The 21,246-nt window shown below is 46.6% G+C and overlaps 1 pseudogene; it reads right to left on the bottom strand.

Annotated features, from left to right (window-relative positions):
* The window catches only part of LOC144773903 (homeobox protein Hox-A3 pseudogene), a 142,778-nt pseudogene that overhangs the window by 19,351 nt on the left and 102,181 nt on the right, over positions 1 to 21,246 (bottom strand).

Here is a 21,246-nt window from a genome sequence, read left to right as displayed (position 1 = left end):
CGAATTTAGCTGCTCATGAAGAACTTGGCTGTTTGCATTTATCTGACATAGTTGGACTAAAACCGTTGCTGTGCTGGGTAAAATTATGGTTAAGTGATGCAATCCCTTTGACCCACTTGATAGTGGAGGATCTTTTATCGCTTGACCACGCAATGCGAGTGCCCTGGCTCAAATATTTGAAGTCTCAATTCTTGAAGCTTGGCCGAGTAAACTTGTTTGATAACCCGGGGGACATAGTTAAGGGTGATGTTGCTGCAATTAAGAGTGCTTTTTACCTGAACCGTAATGCTGTAAGAGATGAAGTTGAGCTCTTGAAACCTAATGTTAGAACGTACATTATGCTGAGTACCTGTAATTCAATGGAACTGTATCTAACATGCTCCTTCACCACCCATGAAAAATTTTTGCTGACCCGTTTCAGGTTTAACATCTTTCATCAGCTTTTAATTAGACCCAAGTCGGACATTTTTAAGAAACCAGCAGCTCCCTGTGGCTGCGACGGGAAGTCTCCACAGGATATGCTGCATTTTATATTTTTATGTACGTTTTATGAATATCCCCGTAAGCGGTTTCTGGTTACCCTTTTAAAGAAATTAAATTTTAACCAAATTAGACCCGCCCTTGTGTACTTACAGTTGTTGCATCCTGATAGTGTTCTTCAGGTGTTAGAATTTTTAAAAATGACCATGAGACTAAGAAATTGTCTGGATGAGTAAATGTGCATTAACTGCAGTTTATGACACTATTGCACTTTATTTTGTATATTCTGTATTGGACATTACTTGCACTTTTTATTCTGATTCTGTCAATGCACTCGTTTTTATGATATATTTGAGTGTATGTAATTTAAGATTGACTTTGTGACTACTGTGATGTTTTTATTATGTTTTATCTATTGTGTACTTTTATGGATTGCAATATATCCGAAATAAAGTCAATTTGAATTTGAATTGAATTGATTGCTTAGTGTGGGGCCTCATGATGAACACTTCGACCGAAATCCAAACCCACCTCTGGGAAGAGATTACCGTGAAAGTATATATAGTCTCTGCTACCTCAGTGACATACGTCAAAAAACATGTTTCCCATCTATGGTATACGGGGAAGCATTGCAGCAAAGCACCGATGATAGGGCCATGCTACTTTTTCAGCACTTTCGTGACGCTCTCTATTCAAGGAAGAATCAATCAATAAAGCTTGCTCTCACCAGGATTGGCTCACTTTAAGGACTTCTCCTAATATACACAGTGAGCTGCCGGTCTGCTACTGCAACTGCTACGTTAATAGAACTTGCATCTACATAGGAGTATTTCTCCGTTTTGGATGCCTCGAAGAAGCCCGCCATGGGTGAAACGCGTTGGCTGTATTTGCTTTTCGCCTAAATATTCAAAATAAAGGATCAGAAATCTACCTCCTCTCGTTCAAAGTGTTTGTGTTTGACACTTGTGCTGTATATATTCTGATTGCATTTTTACGTTGCCTCTGAGAGCTTTCTGTTCAATATTTAATATTTGTGGTTTACTGGTGGAAAACCATGCTCTGAGGTGGGCAATTGCAAACCATTTGGTGTCATTTTTGAAGAATTAAAACTACACAAGTCGGTGCTTTGGTACGTTCCCCTGGCCATTAATGTTCGTTTAAACTCTATTATATGTCTGCTCTTGTGCAGTCCTTGGTCCTTACCCTGTCATGATGAGCCAGGGCTTAAAGGAGTAATTGGTATACGTACAAAATATACACTTATTTGTGTGTGTATGGATGAGCATTCCACTAAATGAATAGCATGCAATGCAACATTGGACATGATGTAATTTAGGAAAGTGTTGAGAGTGGATATTGAGACGCTTGGGGAAGGCATGTAGAAGTCTATAGCTTACTGTGCCAATGGACATGGTCAGGCAGGTCGTGTTTACATATTCATTATGCATATCAGTTTCTTAGTTTTTGTTGTCAGTGAGCTTAAACGGCATCTCCCATGATTAACTGATGTTGCTAATTCATACACTGTATTGAAGTAATTGTTTACACTAATTACATTGGTTTGCATTACGCTGTACTATGTTATGCATATGATGCCTTATCATTGGATATATGCCTGCGTTATCTGGGTTGGTTTCACATAATATTTTGGTTTTATGGCATTGGCTGTTGGTAATCCATTGGTGCAAATTATGTGCTCATGCCTCTCATTCCTCGACCCAGCCATCAGCTGTTGTAGTAGATTGTGCCAACCCATGCACCGTGTCACTGTGTGCTGGGATGAGCTAGTTCCTATGAATTCCAGCACACTGCTAGGATATCCAGGGCGAGGATAAGGCATCGCATACTCCTATGTTAGACTCCAAGGCATCCCCCTGTGGTGCTGGGATGTCATGTATTGTCTGCATATCCAGTCTGTATAGTTTTATCTTTGCAGATGCCCTGCGATTCAGAGGGTCCAACCGTCTCCTTTCAATCCTGGTCATTCACCAGCGTCTTTGGTAGACCTTTGTGCCCATTGTGCCCTTTGTGCCTGACGTTCGGCAGCTGTGTTGTGTTGTGTGTGTATTGTGGTATTACATGCTGTAGAAGCACAGTGAGCTGGCACAGGGGTTTGATGTTCTTTAGGTTGTGATGGATCCTATAAGAGCTCCAGCTATGATGATTTCTTGTAGTGTGGAGCCTTGTGGGGTTAACATGGGCCTGTTGTTGCAACACATCCTTTTGGTTGATGTGAGCGTCAGTTAGGTTTGAGTGGAGCTGCATGTTGTTCTTGGGTTAGTTACCATTTGATATTGTACACCATATGTGTATGCTCCTTTCTGTCTTTTCTGGGTGTAATTGAAAGGTGTTACTTATTTTTTACCGCTTTGGCATGGTAGCTCCAAGATTTCCCACCTGCCCTGGGGTGGTGGTCATTTTATGGGTTATTTTCTCAGTTTTTATTAAATTCTTCCACCACGCTGTGATTGCCTTTAACTTTCAGCACGCGCTAATCATGCCTGGTGGTAAATTTCGATAGGAGTGTTTATCCGATGTGATTTTTAAGTCCCGCTGACTATACATACTGATCATCACATGGAGAGCAGGCTTGTGATAGCTGGCCCGACTCCTTCCGAGGATGTTGGTTCAACATCAGACACGCGGTACTTGCCATGTGGCATGCATTAATATGGGACCATTATATTTTGTCAATTGTAATAACGAGCTCTAAACACAATTCTAATTTTCTAATATAAAATAAATGAAGGGGTCAAGGTCGGAGTTCCTTGGCTATTCTGGTTACGCTTGGCAATCCTCAAAGCCACACATTTATGGCAAATGTATTCTGAAATGGCCGCAGCCCTGTTGCACTGGTGCAGTCTGGTTGCTAAGCAGCGCTTCAATATTTACATACAATGTCAATCAGCTTGTCCTCTAAAGAGGCAATTTCCAAATTGTTCTTAAGCCCGAAGCAGCTCTCCCTCAGCTGTCAGCTACCTGGGCTTTACATATTAATTAATGCTAAGACTCAGTTCAGACGACCGACGATCCTCTTTAATTACGTTTCAAAATGGCTGATCTATGCACTCCGGAGGCGAGCCGGGCAGCAGTGTTTAAAGCATGTCAAGTAGTATTAGACTCTGGCGTATCTGGCCTACTTTTAATTCTTTATTCTGTGAAATATGAGCACCGCTCTTCTTAATCTCTTCATGCGCTCGAGCAGAGCTGGGCAGGACGAGTAACTAATCCTCGGCCATGTGATAATCTTGTAATGCCTTGAATCGACTCCCGTGCCACCCCCACTCGTACCCACCCCTCCGACAACACACCGGTAGGGTTCAGCTCGGTCGAATTATGCTTAACTGGAAGCGCCTAAGAAAATTCTGCAACAAGGCGCCTTGGAAATTGTAGATGTTGCTCTCTACAAAAATAAATCTGTCACATAACATGATATTTTGTTTTGTAAGCACTGTCAGGAAAGAGAGCGTAGTAGTTAAGTTCCAACGTAAGGAAAGTGCATGAGTGCATGCTACATCAGTACTGTGTATGCAATGACAGGTTTGTGCTTCATCTGCGTGATGGTTGCCAATACACAATGAGGTGTGTGCGTAATTGCACACAACATACGTCTTCCTCCTTACACAGTGAAACATACATGCACCTTCCCGTTCTTTTAATCTTTGACATTGCACATCAAGGGCTCACAGTCCCAAGTATGGACTGTTGGGGATTATAGACTGTGGTCTGTGAATTCATAAAAAATCAACTCTATACTGGCCAGCGTGACAAAAACACCCCCAAAGCCTCTGAGAACTCACTGCCCCTTGGCGTGGTACAGTAAGAAGAAGGGAGCTCTGAAAAAGAAAGGTGCCAGCTCAAGAACACACTTCACCATGAGGACTGGAACTACGGCTGTGGGACTTACGCGCAGTACTATTCTGGGAAATGTATAAAATAAATATATATTTCTCATCTCAAGTCAGAAGTCTCACTAGCAACTTCCATGCTCTATAGTCACCTCCAGGAGCAAGTTGTAGACCTTCCTTTCTGTTTCATGTCTGCACCAGGGATATTTAAAACGTCCTTGGCACTGGTACTGAGCATCTTACACAAGGGAGAGGTTCAAGAGGTTTCATGCAGGTTAATTTCAGCAAATTCTCTCCTTAAGACAAAAAAGGGTACCCTGAGGGTTTGCAAAGTATTCTAGGATTATTCTTTCCTCATTAACAAATTAGTATGAGATTTTTCATCAAGCAGATTGTGGCTAGTTCTCCATTGTCATAAGGCAACGACTAAAGCAGCAGTGCATTGGGGAGGATTACACATGAATTTGTCGTGTGTCTCTTTTTCTATTATTGAATCCTGCCTCAAAGGATTAAGAGGGCAGAATTATAGGGTTCATTGTAATATAGGTGCTCTCATGTGGTGGTAGAACTTCCATTTGGTTCCCTTATAGTTGGAGCACCCTGGTCGCTCCCTGCCACCATTGTTGCCCCAATGGATGTGAATCTAAGGATTTTATGGTTCTTCCCTGTGTTACATGTTGGTGGAGGAGCAGAGGTAGCTTGAGGGTCTGCCGGAGTGAGGGTTCTTGTATCTTAAACACCAGGTATAATCATCAAGCAACCCCCGCCATTTGTTGTATGGGTGTTTGTTAGTTGACATGGAGAATTGTAGTGAATTTAAAGGATTTATTTACCAAATTAGTTCCAAACAGATCATTAGTATATTAAGTATTCAAATTTAGTAATATTTTACAGATTCAAATAACCAAAAAGTCGATATTTCCATTTAAAATAAAATATCACATTTATAAGAATTACAAATAGCATGCAAAATATGCAGCAAAAAGAAAAATCTCTAATCTAAATAAAAGAAGGTTTAGGTGGGAATAGCATTTCAATTAAGCAACATAGGGAAAGATGTCAGCTTCAGAAAACCAAATAAAGGTTTCTAATGAGAGAATAAGAGTGCATAGACATGAAGCCTTAGTACTTTAAAGCTTGAAGTCAGCAAGCATCTCTAAGATCTGCTCTCTCTTGTCTAAGGAGCACATGTGATGGAGCGAGATATGTCATGTTTATAAATGGGTCCATAAGTTAGTGTAAATTTTTGTTTATAGGTTATGAAGTTGGGTAGCGTTGTTTATGATATATTTTCTATAGGCCGCTGGATCACATGTTATTTTAATTTTTAAAAAAACTAGTTTTAACATTTCTCTTCGTTCTCACTCCCGTGAACAACTCAGGATTCAACAAACCCTGGGAGCATTTAAAAAACCATAGAAATTCACTGAAAATACCGTAGGTTTCAGGGACGTTAAAGTTAGTTGGACATTTCACTCGTACAAAACCTGAGAAATTCAGCCGTTATAGTTCGTTGAGCTAACTTTAACTCACGCCCCCGCAATGCACTGCTGATGATGTCACATATTACATAATTCATGACATGGTCAGTAACGTCACTGATGACATCACGGATGACATCTCAAATGACATCACATACTCCTTTTAATTTAAAAAAAACGGGAAGGGCCCGCGTGGCCCCCTCCAGAGTCCAATTTCGTCCCGGAGACCCCATCCCCCGGAGCATGGGCAGTATTTATTATTTTGATTTATTTCATTCTTTGGAGGGGGTGCGTGGCCCCCTTCCTCAGGCCAATTATGGCCCGGGGACCCCATCCCCCGGGGCCGGCCTTTCCGTTTGTTTTTTTAAAAAAAATTGCGGGGGAGCTACGTGGCCCCCCCGACCACTTCTGGCCCCAGGTACCCATCCCCTGGGGGGCTGGCCTCACCGTTGGGGACCCAAAGGGGAAGCCCCAATGCCCCCACGGTCCCGATGCCTCCCCGCATTCTGCAGGAACTGGCACTGCTTTTGCACAAGGGGACTTGCTGACATGCAGCTTCTCTAGTGCAAAAGAAATTCTGCTTTGGTTTTTGAAGGCGAGAGCAGGTTTCCTGCTCTCGCGACCAATAACCAAAGCAGTGTTTGCTATGACAGGGTGGGAGCCATGTTCCAGCCTTGCCATAGCAAACAGCAATGTCACGGTGGTGGGCACCCCGGGACATTGTAGGAGCCGGCCCTGGGGGGTGGTGGTCTCAAGGGCCGTTGAGGGCTCCAGGAGGGGGGCCGCGTGGCCCCCCTCCCTACATTTCAAAGCCCCACCCTGATTATTAACAGAAACCCCTGGGAGGTGGTGCTCCCTGGGGCTTGGGGGGCCCACGAGGCCCCCCTGATTAATAACAAAAGCCCTAGGGAGGTGGTGGTCCCCTGGGCTTGGGGGGGACCCACGAGCCCCCCCACTAATCAAGGAAGCCCCAGGGTGGTGGTGGTCCCCAGGGCTTGGGGGGCATGCGAGGCCCCTGCCCCTATTTTATAAAAGCCCCGGGGAGGTGGCGGTCCCCGGGCTGCAGGGGGCCATGTGCTTCCGCACACTATTAACTGAGCCCCGGGGAGGTGGCAGTCCCAGGGGGTCTGGGGGCCTACCCGGACCCTGACAAATTAATTATGCATTGCCCCCGGGACCTGGTCCACTTGGGGGCTTAAGTACAAGGAAGTGCGGGAGCCCATGCTTAGTTTTTTATACATTTTCTTGTCCGGATTTGCCACCTAGCGCATATCCGGCCATTTAAAAAAAAATGCTTTTTTTGGCCCACCCTCTGAACAGGATTAGGGGTTCAGGGTGTTTCTTCCCTGCCCCCTTTTCTTGTTTTTCATCTTTGTTTTACTGTTTTCTTGTGATTCGGTTACCGAGTCACAAGATGGCTGCCAGCACTTCCTGGTTTGGAGTGTTGGCAGCCAATTAGAATAGAGCCTGTGCCCCGGAGGAGTCCCGACTCCTCCTCGATGCTCAGATATCAATATTTTTCCTTTTTTTAATTTTTCAGAAACTACTGAACGGATTGGAACCATTTAAAAAAAAGGGCGCTTTCTGAACCAAGAGCTACATTTTTGTCAAGTTTGGTGGAATTTCGTTAAGCAGTTCAGGCTGTAGCCTGTTCCAAAAATTCCTACGGAAATTAACATGGGGAAAACGCGGCTAGGGACCCCCTTTTTTCTCAGCCCCCGCTTGACGAATCACCCCAAAACTTACAGGAAAGGAACCAACCAGGAAATACCCCACCGGTTTTGAAGATTTCGCGAGTCAAAAAACGCTTTTCCTATGGATAATAGGTCCTAATTATAACTACCTACTGGCGACCAAAACGAATGTGAAATTCCGGCTTTGACGTCCACAACAACAGCGCTGCCTCCAGTCCCCAGTACCACTCCAGCCCACAGAGTCCAGGCATCGTGACGGCAGGGGCTAAAGTGACAGTGCACACTGCCCAGCGTGAGGTAAGATACCCCTACAACTGCCAACACTTTATCCCGGAATCCGCGGCGGGTAACAGACCATCCAACCACGTTGGAGACAGAAGAGAGAACTGCAGCAGTTCCGAACCAGAGATGTCTGTACCCAAAGTGAAGCGGGGGTTATATTAACATGTTAGGCTCCTGTTATGCAAAAGTCGAAGCGTTAGGTCTCCGGAATCTTTCCCTTGGATATTTGTGAAATGTTAATTTTTAAATATATATATATATATCAAGGCCTGTAGTGGACTGAAACGCGTAATGGTGAGATTCTGCACCCTGACGAAATAAAGAAGAAGAAAGGCACATTACCGTGGTCAGTTCCGTTTTTTTCGTTTTTCTTTCCAAAGGACAAGTGTAGGAGTGTTGGAATATATATATATAGGCCATTTTCTTGGAGAATTTCGTAAAGATTCGTGGACCGGCGCCAAAGTGATTCCAAATAGAATGTTGCGGATTTCCTATGGAAACTAGGTCCTAACTATAACTACCTACAGGCGACCGCCAGTAGGTAATATATATATGTATATATTTGTAGATATCTCAAAGAAAGTTTTTTCCCATGAAGGAGAGCCACATACAGGAGGTAAGTTTTACCGCTTTTATTCACGATGATGCAGCAAGGCAGCAAGGAAATCCACAATTAAAATAAACAGACTATTGCCTGACGCGTTTCATGCTTGCTCGCATTTCCTCAGAGGCAGTCTTCTGGCGCACAGCGTGTTGCGGTGACGGTATTTGATAATCCTTTTCACCTGGTCATGTGGGCGGTGGCTCACCTAGAGCCTTCTGGTCATTGTAGTGCCACAAATGAAACTTCAGTGAGTATTGCCACGCTGTGTCTGATTATGCCTAACATCAAAAGTCTTACTCACTTTGCTGCTCAAATAGTTATTCGTGAAACACGATCTCCTGCCCCTAGCGCCGGTCGCCGTTTGACTCCAGCAGGTCCGCTTTGCAGCTTCAGAGCTCTCCCACGGCCGGGACCAGCCGTTTTAATCTCAAAGAAAGTTTTTTCCCATGAAGGAGAGCCACATACAGGAGGTAAGTTTTACCGCTTTTATTCACGATGATGCAGCAAGGCAGCAAGGAAATCCACAATTAAAATAAACAGACTATTGCCTGACGCGTTTCATGCTTGCTCGCATTTCCTCAGAGGCAGTCTTCTGGCGCACAGCGTGTTGCGGTGACGGTATTTGATAATCCTTTTCACCTGGTCATGTGGGCGGTGGCTCACCTAGAGCCTTCTGGTCATTGTAGTGCCACAAATGAAACTTCAGTGAGTATTGCCACGCTGTGTCTGATTATGCCTAACATCAAAAGTCTTACTCACTTTGCTGCTCAAATAGTTATTCGTGAAACACGATCTCCTGCCCCTAGCGCCGGTCGCCGTTTGACTCCAGCAGGTCCGCTTTGCAGCTTCAGAGCTCTCCCACGGCCGGGACCAGCCGTTTTAATCTCAAAGAAAGTTTTTTCCCATGAAGGAGAGCCACATACAGGAGGTAAGTTTTACCGCTTTTATTCACGATGATGCAGCAAGGCAGCAAGGAAATCCACAATTAAAATAAACAGACTATTGCCTGACGCGTTTCATGCTTGCTCGCATTTCCTCAGAGGCAGTCTTCTGGCGCACAGCGTGTTGCGGTGACGGTATTTGATAATCCTTTTCACCTGGTCATGTGGGCGGTGGCTCACCTAGAGCCTTCTGGTCATTGTAGTGCCACAAATGAAACTTCAGTGAGTATTGCCACGCTGTGTCTGATTATGCCTAACATCAAAAGTCTTACTCACTTTGCTGCTCAAATAGTTATTCGTGAAACACGATCTCCTGCCCCTAGCGCCGGTCGCCGTTTGACTCCAGCAGGTCCGCTTTGCAGCTTCAGAGCTCTCCCACGGCCGGGACCAGCCGTTTTAATCTCAAAGAAAGTTTTTTCCCATGAAGGAGAGCCACATACAGGAGGTAAGTTTTACCGCTTTTATTCACGATGATGCAGCAAGGCAGCAAGGAAATCCACAATTAAAATAAACAGACTATTGCCTGACGCGTTTCATGCTTGCTCGCATTTCCTCAGAGGCAGTCTTCTGGCGCACAGCGTGTTGCGGTGACGGTATTTGATAATCCTTTTCACCTGGTCATGTGGGCGGTGGCTCACCTAGAGCCTTCTGGTCATTGTAGTGCCACAAATGAAACTTCAGTGAGTATTGCCACGCTGTGTCTGATTATGCCTAACATCAAAAGTCTTACTCACTTTGCTGCTCAAATAGTTATTCGTGAAACACGATCTCCTGCCCCTAGCGCCGGTCGCCGTTTGACTCCAGCAGGTCCGCTTTGCAGCTTCAGAGCTCTCCCACGGCCGGGACCAGCCGTTTTAATCTCAAAGAAAGTTTTTTCCCATGAAGGAGAGCCACATACAGGAGGTAAGTTTTACCGCTTTTATTCACGATGATGCAGCAAGGCAGCAAGGAAATCCACAATTAAAATAAACAGACTATTGCCTGACGCGTTTCATGCTTGCTCGCATTTCCTCAGAGGCAGTCTTCTGGCGCACAGCGTGTTGCGGTGACGGTATTTGATAATCCTTTTCACCTGGTCATGTGGGCGGTGGCTCACCTAGAGCCTTCTGGTCATTGTAGTGCCACAAATGAAACTTCAGTGAGTATTGCCACGCTGTGTCTGATTATGCCTAACATCAAAAGTCTTACTCACTTTGCTGCTCAAATAGTTATTCGTGAAACACGATCTCCTGCCCCTAGCGCCGGTCGCCGTTTGACTCCAGCAGGTCCGCTTTGCAGCTTCAGAGCTCTCCCACGGCCGGGACCAGCCGTTTTAATCTCAAAGAAAGTTTTTTCCCATGAAGGAGAGCCACATACAGGAGGTAAGTTTTACCGCTTTTATTCACGATGATGCAGCAAGGCAGCAAGGAAATCCACAATTAAAATAAACAGACTATTGCCTGACGCGTTTCATGCTTGCTCGCATTTCCTCAGAGGCAGTCTTCTGGCGCACAGCGTGTTGCGGTGACGGTATTTGATAATCCTTTTCACCTGGTCATGTGGGCGGTGGCTCACCTAGAGCCTTCTGGTCATTGTAGTGCCACAAATGAAACTTCAGTGAGTATTGCCACGCTGTGTCTGATTATGCCTAACATCAAAAGTCTTACTCACTTTGCTGCTCAAATAGTTATTCGTGAAACACGATCTCCTGCCCCTAGCGCCGGTCGCCGTTTGACTCCAGCAGGTCCGCTTTGCAGCTTCAGAGCTCTCCCACGGCCGGGACCAGCCGTTTTAATCTCAAAGAAAGTTTTTTCCCATGAAGGAGAGCCACATACAGGAGGTAAGTTTTACCGCTTTTATTCACGATGATGCAGCAAGGCAGCAAGGAAATCCACAATTAAAATAAACAGACTATTGCCTGACGCGTTTCATGCTTGCTCGCATTTCCTCAGAGGCAGTCTTCTGGCGCACAGCGTGTTGCGGTGACGGTATTTGATAATCCTTTTCACCTGGTCATGTGGGCGGTGGCTCACCTAGAGCCTTCTGGTCATTGTAGTGCCACAAATGAAACTTCAGTGAGTATTGCCACGCTGTGTCTGATTATGCCTAACATCAAAAGTCTTACTCACTTTGCTGCTCAAATAGTTATTCGTGAAACACGATCTCCTGCCCCTAGCGCCGGTCGCCGTTTGACTCCAGCAGGTCCGCTTTGCAGCTTCAGAGCTCTCCCACGGCCGGGACCAGCCGTTTTAATCTCAAAGAAAGTTTTTTCCCATGAAGGAGAGCCACATACAGGAGGTAAGTTTTACCGCTTTTATTCACGATGATGCAGCAAGGCAGCAAGGAAATCCACAATTAAAATAAACAGACTATTGCCTGACGCGTTTCATGCTTGCTCGCATTTCCTCAGAGGCAGTCTTCTGGCGCACAGCGTGTTGCGGTGACGGTATTTGATAATCCTTTTCACCTGGTCATGTGGGCGGTGGCTCACCTAGAGCCTTCTGGTCATTGTAGTGCCACAAATGAAACTTCAGTGAGTATTGCCACGCTGTGTCTGATTATGCCTAACATCAAAAGTCTTACTCACTTTGCTGCTCAAATAGTTATTCGTGAAACACGATCTCCTGCCCCTAGCGCCGGTCGCCGTTTGACTCCAGCAGGTCCGCTTTGCAGCTTCAGAGCTCTCCCACGGCCGGGACCAGCCGTTTTAATCTCAAAGAAAGTTTTTTCCCATGAAGGAGAGCCACATACAGGAGGTAAGTTTTACCGCTTTTATTCACGATGATGCAGCAAGGCAGCAAGGAAATCCACAATTAAAATAAACAGACTATTGACTGACGCGTTTCATGCTTGCTCGCATTTCCTCAGAGGCAGTCTTCTGGCGAATAACTATTTGAGCAGCAAAGTGAGTAAGACTTTTGATGTTAGGCACAATCAGACACAGCGTGGCAATACTCACTGAAGTTTCATTTGTGGCACTACAATGACCAGAAGGCTCTAGGTGAGCCACCGCCCACATGACCAGGTGAAAAGGATTATCAAATACCGTCACCGCAACACGCTGTGCGCCAGAAGACTGCCTCTGAGGAAATGCGAGCAAGCATGAAACGCGTCAGGCAATAGTCTGTTTATTTTAATTGTGGATTTCCTTGCTGCCTTGCTGCATCATCGTGAATAAAAGCGGTAAAACTTACCTCCTGTATGTGGCTCTCCTTCATGGGAAAAAACTTTCTTTGAGATTAAAACGGCTGGTCCCGGCCGTGGGAGAGCTCTGAAGCTGCAAAGCGGACCTGCTGGAGTCAAACGGCGACCGGCGCTAGGGGCAGGAGATCGTGTTTCACGAATAACTATTTGAGCAGCAAAGTGAGTAAGACTTTTGATGTTAGGCACAATCAGACACAGCGTGGCAATACTCACTGAAGTTTCATTTGTGGCACTACAATGACCAGAAGGCTCTAGGTGAGCCACCGCCCACATGACCAGGTGAAAAGGATTATCAAATACCGTCACCGCAACACGCTGTGCGCCAGAAGACTGCCTCTGAGGAAATGCGAGCAAGCATGAAACGCGTCAGGCAATAGTCTGTTTATTTTAATTGTGGATTTCCTTGCTGCCTTGCTGCATCATCGTGAATAAAAGCGGTAAAACTTACCTCCTGTATGTGGCTCTCCTTCATGGGAAAAAACTTTCTTTGAGATTAAAACGGCTGGTCCCGGCCGTGGGAGAGCTCTGAAGCTGCAAAGCGGACCTGCTGGAGTCAAACGGCGACCGGCGCTAGGGGCAGGAGATCGTGTTTCACGAATAACTATTTGAGCAGCAAAGTGAGTAAGACTTTTGATGTTAGGCACAATCAGACACAGCGTGGCAATACTCACTGAAGTTTCATTTGTGGCACTACAATGACCAGAAGGCTCTAGGTGAGCCACCGCCCACATGACCAGGTGAAAAGGATTATCAAATACCGTCACCGCAACACGCTGTGCGCCAGAAGACTGCCTCTGAGGAAATGCGAGCAAGCATGAAACGCGTCAGGCAATAGTCTGTTTATTTTAATTGTGGATTTCCTTGCTGCCTTGCTGCATCATCGTGAATAAAAGCGGTAAAACTTACCTCCTGTATGTGGCTCTCCTTCATGGGAAAAAACTTTCTTTGAGATTAAAACGGCTGGTCCCGGCCGTGGGAGAGCTCTGAAGCTGCAAAGCGGACCTGCTGGAGTCAAACGGCGACCGGCGCTAGGGGCAGGAGATCGTGTTTCACGAATAACTATTTGAGCAGCAAAGTGAGTAAGACTTTTGATGTTAGGCACAATCAGACACAGCGTGGCAATACTCACTGAAGTTTCATTTGTGGCACTACAATGACCAGAAGGCTCTAGGTGAGCCACCGCCCACATGACCAGGTGAAAAGGATTATCAAATACCGTCACCGCAACACGCTGTGCGCCAGAAGACTGCCTCTGAGGAAATGCGAGCAAGCATGAAACGCGTCAGGCAATAGTCTGTTTATTTTAATTGTGGATTTCCTTGCTGCCTTGCTGCATCATCGTGAATAAAAGCGGTAAAACTTACCTCCTGTATGTGGCTCTCCTTCATGGGAAAAAACTTTCTTTGAGATTAAAACGGCTGGTCCCGGCCGTGGGAGAGCTCTGAAGCTGCAAAGCGGACCTGCTGGAGTCAAACGGCGACCGGCGCTAGGGGCAGGAGATCGTGTTTCACGAATAACTATTTGAGCAGCAAAGTGAGTAAGACTTTTGATGTTAGGCACAATCAGACACAGCGTGGCAATACTCACTGAAGTTTCATTTGTGGCACTACAATGACCAGAAGGCTCTAGGTGAGCCACCGCCCACATGACCAGGTGAAAAGGATTATCAAATACCGTCACCGCAACACGCTGTGCGCCAGAAGACTGCCTCTGAGGAAATGCGAGCAAGCATGAAACGCGTCAGGCAATAGTCTGTTTATTTTAATTGTGGATTTCCTTGCTGCCTTGCTGCATCATCGTGAATAAAAGCGGTAAAACTTACCTCCTGTATGTGGCTCTCCTTCATGGGAAAAAACTTTCTTTGAGATTAAAACGGCTGGTCCCGGCCGTGGGAGAGCTCTGAAGCTGCAAAGCGGACCTGCTGGAGTCAAACGGCGACCGGCGCTAGGGGCAGGAGATCGTGTTTCACGAATAACTATTTGAGCAGCAAAGTGAGTAAGACTTTTGATGTTAGGCACAATCAGACACAGCGTGGCAATACTCACTGAAGTTTCATTTGTGGCACTACAATGACCAGAAGGCTCTAGGTGAGCCACCGCCCACATGACCAGGTGAAAAGGATTATCAAATACCGTCACCGCAACACGCTGTGCGCCAGAAGACTGCCTCTGAGGAAATGCGAGCAAGCATGAAACGCGTCAGGCAATAGTCTGTTTATTTTAATTGTGGATTTCCTTGCTGCCTTGCTGCATCATCGTGAATAAAAGCGGTAAAACTTACCTCCTGTATGTGGCTCTCCTTCATGGGAAAAAACTTTCTTTGAGATTAAAACGGCTGGTCCCGGCCGTGGGAGAGCTCTGAAGCTGCAAAGCGGACCTGCTGGAGTCAAACGGCGACCGGCGCTAGGGGCAGGAGATCGTGTTTCACGAATAACTATTTGAGCAGCAAAGTGAGTAAGACTTTTGATGTTAGGCACAATCAGACACAGCGTGGCAATACTCACTGAAGTTTCATTTGTGGCACTACAATGACCAGAAGGCTCTAGGTGAGCCACCGCCCACATGACCAGGTGAAAAGGATTATCAAATACCGTCACCGCAACACGCTGTGCGCCAGAAGACTGCCTCTGAGGAAATGCGAGCAAGCATGAAACGCGTCAGGCAATAGTCTGTTTATTTTAATTGTGGATTTCCTTGCTGCCTTGCTGCATCATCGTGAATAAAAGCGGTAAAACTTACCTCCTGTATGTGGCTCTCCTTCATGGGAAAAAACTTTCTTTGAGATTAAAACGGCTGGTCCCGGCCGTGGGAGAGCTCTGAAGCTGCAAAGCGGACCTGCTGGAGTCAAACGGCGACCGGCGCTAGGGGCAGGAGATCGTGTTTCACGAATAACTATTTGAGCAGCAAAGTGAGTAAGACTTTTGATGTTAGGCACAATCAGACACAGCGTGGCAATACTCACTGAAGTTTCATTTGTGGCACTACAATGACCAGAAGGCTCTAGGTGAGCCACCGCCCACATGACCAGGTGAAAAGGATTATCAAATACCGTCACCGCAACACGCTGTGCGCCAGAAGACTGCCTCTGAGGAAATGCGAGCAAGCATGAAACGCGTCAGGCAATAGTCTGTTTATTTTAATTGTGGATTTCCTTGCTGCCTTGCTGCATCATCGTGAATAAAAGCGGTAAAACTTACCTCCTGTATGTGGCTCTCCTTCATGGGAAAAAACTTTCTTTGAGATTAAAACGGCTGGTCCCGGCCGTGGGAGAGCTCTGAAGCTGCAAAGCGGACCTGCTGGAGTCAAACGGCGACCGGCGCTAGGGGCAGGAGATCGTGTTTCACGAATAACTATTTGAGCAGCAAAGTGAGTAAGACTTTTGATGTTAGGCACAATCAGACACAGCGTGGCAATACTCACTGAAGTTTCATTTGTGGCACTACAATGACCAGAAGGCTCTAGGTGAGCCACCGCCCACATGACCAGGTGAAAAGGATTATCAAATACCGTCACCGCAACACGCTGTGCGCCAGAAGACTGCCTCTGAGGAAATGCGAGCAAGCATGAAACGCGTCAGGCAATAGTCTGTTTATTTTAATTGTGGATTTCCTTGCTGCCTTGCTGCATCATCGTGAATAAAAGCGGTAAAACTTACCTCCTGTATGTGGCTCTCCTTCATGGGAAAAAACTTTCTTTGAGATTAAAACGGCTGGTCCCGGCCGTGGGAGAGCTCTGAAGCTGCAAAGCGGACCTGCTGGAGTCAAACGGCGACCGGCGCTAGGGGCAGGAGATCGTGTTTCACGAATAACTATTTGAGCAGCAAAGTGAGTAAGACTTTTGATGTTAGGCACAATCAGACACAGCGTGGCAATACTCACTGAAGTTTCATTTGTGGCACTACAATGACCAGAAGGCTCTAGGTGAGCCACCGCCCACATGACCAGGTGAAAAGGATTATCAAATACCGTCACCGCAACACGCTGTGCGCCAGAAGACTGCCTCTGAGGAAATGCGAGCAAGCATGAAACGCGTCAGGCAATAGTCTGTTTATTTTAATTGTGGATTTCCTTGCTGCCTTGCTGCATCATCGTGAATAAAAGCGGTAAAACTTACCTCCTGTATGTGGCTCTCCTTCATGGGAAAAAACTTTCTTTGAGATTAAAACGGCTGGTCCCGGCCGTGGGAGAGCTCTGAAGCTGCAAAGCGGACCTGCTGGAGTCAAACGGCGACCGGCGCTAGGGGCAGGAGATCGTGTTTCACGAATAACTATTTGAGCAGCAAAGTGAGTAAGACTTTTGATGTTAGGCACAATCAGACACAGCGTGGCAATACTCACTGAAGTTTCATTTGTGGCACTACAATGACCAGAAGGCTCTAGGTGAGCCACCGCCCACATGACCAGGTGAAAAGGATTATCAAATACCGTCACCGCAACACGCTGTGCGCCAGAAGACTGCCTCTGAGGAAATGCGAGCAAGCATGAAACGCGTCAGGCAATAGTCTGTTTATTTTAATTGTGGATTTCCTTGCTGCCTTGCTGCATCATCGTGAATAAAAGCGGTAAAACTTACCTCCTGTATGTGGCTCTCCTTCATGGGAAAAAACTTTCTTTGAGATTAAAACGGCTGGTCCCGGCCGTGGGAGAGCTCTGAAGCTGCAAAGCGGACCTGCTGGAGTCAAACGGCGACCGGCGCTAGGGGCAGGAGATCGTGTTTCACGAATAACTATTTGAGCAGCAAAGTGAGTAAGACTTTTGATGTTAGGCACAATCAGACACAGCGTGGCAATACTCACTGAAGTTTCATTTGTGGCACTACAATGACCAGAAGGCTCTAGGTGAGCCACCGCCCACATGACCAGGTGAAAAGGATTATCAAATACCGTCACCGCAACACGCTGTGCGCCAGAAGACTGCCTCTGAGGAAATGCGAGCAAGCATGAAACGCGTCAGGCAATAGTCTGTTTATTTTAATTGTGGATTTCCTTGCTGCCTTGCTGCATCATCGTGAATAAAAGCGGTAAAACTTACCTCCTGTATGTGGCTCTCCTTCATGGGAAAAAACTTTCTTTGAGATTAAAACGGCTGGTCCCGGCCGTGGGAGAGCTCTGAAGCTGCAAAGCGGACCTGCTGGAGTCAAACGGCGACCGGCGCTAGGGGCAGGAGATCGTGTTTCACGAATAACTATTTGAGCAGCAAAGTGAGTAAGACTTTTGATGTTAGGCACAATCAGACACAGCGTGGCAATACTCACTGAAGTTTCATTTGTGGCACTACAATGACCAGAAGGCTCTAGGTGAGCCACCGCCCACATGACCAGGTGAAAAGGATTATCAAATACCGTCACCGCAACACGCTGTGCGCCAGAAGACTGCCTCTGAGGAAATGCGAGCAAGCATGAAACGCGTCAGGCAATAGTCTGTTTATTTTAATTGTGGATTTCCTTGCTGCCTTGCTGCATCATCGTGAATAAAAGCGGTAAAACTTACCTCCTGTATGTGGCTCTCCTTCATGGGAAAAAACTTTCTTTGAGATTAAAACGGCTGGTCCCGGCCGTGGGAGAGCTCTGAAGCTGCAAAGCGGACCTGCTGGAGTCAAACGGCGACCGGCGCTAGGGGCAGGAGATCGTGTTTCACGAATAACTATTTGAGCAGCAAAGTGAGTAAGACTTTTGATGTTAGGCACAATCAGACACAGCGTGGCAATACTCACTGAAGTTTCATTTGTGGCACTACAATGACCAGAAGGCTCTAGGTGAGCCACCGCCCACATGACCAGGTGAAAAGGATTATCAAATACCGTCACCGCAACACGCTGTGCGCCAGAAGACTGCCTCTGAGGAAATGCGAGCAAGCATGAAACGCGTCAGGCAATAGTCTGTTTATTTTAATTGTGGATTTCCTTGCTGCCTTGCTGCATCATCGTGAATAAAAGCGGTAAAACTTACCTCCTGTATGTGGCTCTCCTTCATGGGAAAAAACTTTCTTTGAGATTAAAACGGCTGGTCCCGGCCGTGGGAGAGCTCTGAAGCTGCAAAGCGGACCTGCTGGAGTCAAACGGCGACCGGCGCTAGGGGCAGGAGATCGTGTTTCACGAATAACTATTTGAGCAGCAAAGTGAGTAAGACTTTTGATGTTAGGCACAATCAGACACAGCGTGGCAATACTCACTGAAGTTTCATTTGTGGCACTACAATGACCAGAAGGCTCTAGGTGAGCCACCGCCCACATGACCAGGTGAAAAGGATTATCAAATACCGTCACCGCAACACGCTGTGCGCCAGAAGACTGCCTCTGAGGAAATGCGAGCAAGCATGAAACGCGTCAGGCAATAGTCTGTTTATTTTAATTGTGGATTTCCTTGCTGCCTTGCTGCATCATCGTGAATAAAAGCGGTAAAACTTACCTCCTGTATGTGGCTCTCCTTCATGGGAAAAAACTTTCTTTGAGATTAAAACGGCTGGTCCCGGCCGTGGGAGAGCTCTGAAGCTGCAAAGCGGACCTGCTGGAGTCAAACGGCGACCGGCGCTAGGGGCAGGAGATCGTGTTTCACGAATAACTATTTGAGCAGCAAAGTGAGTAAGACTTTTGATGTTAGGCACAATCAGACACAGCGTGGCAATACTCACTGAAGTTTCATTTGTGGCACTACAATGACCAGAAGGCTCTAGGTGAGCCACCGCCCACATGACCAGGTGAAAAGGATTATCAAATACCGTCACCGCAACACGCTGTGCGCCAGAAGACTGCCTCTGAGGAAATGCGAGCAAGCATGAAACGCGTCAGGCAATAGTCTGTTTATTTTAATTGTGGATTTCCTTGCTGCCTTGCTGCATCATCGTGAATAAAAGCGGTAAAACTTACCTCCTGTATGTGGCTCTCCTTCATGGGAAAAAACTTTCTTTGAGATTAAAACGGCTGGTCCCGGCCGTGGGAGAGCTCTGAAGCTGCAAAGCGGACCTGCTGGAGTCAAACGGCGACCGGCGCTAGGGGCAGGAGATCGTGTTTCACGAATAACTATTTGAGCAGCAAAGTGAGTAAGACTTTTGATGTTAGGCACAATCAGACACAGCGTGGCAATACTCACTGAAGTTTCATTTGTGGCACTACAATGACCAGAAGGCTCTAGGTGAGCCACCGCCCACATGACCAGGTGAAAAGGATTATCAAATACCGTCACCGCAACACGCTGTGCGCCAGAAGACTGCCTCTGAGGAAATGCGAGCAAGCATGAAACGCGTCAGGCAATAGTCTGTTTATTTTAATTGTGGATTTCCTTGCTGCCTTGCTGCATCATCGTGAATAAAAGCGGTAAAACTTACCTCCTGTATGTGGCTCTCCTTCATGGGAAAAAACTTTCTTTGAGATTAAAACGGCTGGTCCCGGCCGTGGGAGAGCTCTGAAGCTGCAAAGCGGACCTGCTGGAGTCAAACGGCGACCGGCGCTAGGGGCAGGAGATCGTGTTTCACGAATAACTATTTGAGCAGCAAAGTGAGTAAGACTTTTGATGTTAGGCACAATCAGACACAGCGTGGCAATACTCACTGAAGTTTCATTTGTGGCACTACAATGACCAGAAGGCTCTAGGTGAGCCACCGCCCACATGACCAGGTGAAAAGGATTATCAAATACCGTCACCGCAACACGCTGTGCGCCAGAAGACTGCCTCTGAGGAAATGCGAGCAAGCATGAAACGCGTCAGGCAATAGTCTGTTTATTTTAATTGTGGATTTCCTTGCTGCCTTGCTGCATCATCGTGAATAAAAGCGGTAAAACTTACCTCCTGTATGTGGCTCTCCTTCATGGGAAAAAACTTTCTTTGAGATTAAAACGGCTGGTCCCGGCCGTGGGAGAGCTCTGAAGCTGCAAAGCGGACCTGCTGGAGTCAAACGGCGACCGGCGCTAGGGGCAGGAGATCGTGTTTCACGAATAACTATTTGAGCAGCAAAGTGAGTAAGACTTTTGATGTTAGGCACAATCAGACACAGCGTGGCAATACTCACTGAAGTTTCATTTGTGGCACTACAATGACCAGAAGGCTCTAGGTGAGCCACCGCCCACATGACCAGGTGAAAAGGATTATCAAATACCGTCACCGCAACACGCTGTGCGCCAGAAGACTGCCTCTGAGGAAATGCGAGCAAGCATGAAACGCGTCAGGCAATAGTCTGTTTATTTTAATTGTGGATTTCCTTGCTGCCTTGCTGCATCATCGTGAATAAAAGCGGTAAAACTTACCTCCTGTATGTGGCTCTCCTTCATGGGAAAAAACTTTCTTTGAGATTAAAACGGCTGGTCCCGGCCGTGGGAGAGCTCTGAAGCTGCAAAGCGGACCTGCTGGAGTCAAACGGCGACCGGCGCTAGGGGCAGGAGATCGTGTTTCACGAATAACTATTTGAGCAGCAAAGTGAGTAAGACTTTTGATGTTAGGCACAATCAGACACAGCGTGGCAATACTCACTGAAGTTTCATTTGTGGCACTACAATGACCAGAAGGCTCTAGGTGAGCCACCGCCCACATGACCAGGTGAAAAGGATTATCAAATACCGTCACCGCAACACGCTGTGCGCCAGAAGACTGCCTCTGAGGAAATGCGAGCAAGCATGAAACGCGTCAGGCAATAGTCTGTTTATTTTAATTGTGGATTTCCTTGCTGCCTTGCTGCATCATCGTGAATAAAAGCGGTAAAACTTACCTCCTGTATGTGGCTCTCCTTCATGGGAAAAAACTTTCTTT

This window comes from Lissotriton helveticus, chromosome 8 (genome assembly GCF_964261635.1).
Source record: "Lissotriton helveticus chromosome 8, aLisHel1.1, whole genome shotgun sequence".
NCBI classification, from domain to species: domain Eukaryota; kingdom Metazoa; phylum Chordata; class Amphibia; order Caudata; family Salamandridae; genus Lissotriton; species Lissotriton helveticus.
Note: the sequence above shows the minus strand (reverse complement) of the source record. Positions and strands in the feature narration are given on the sequence as shown.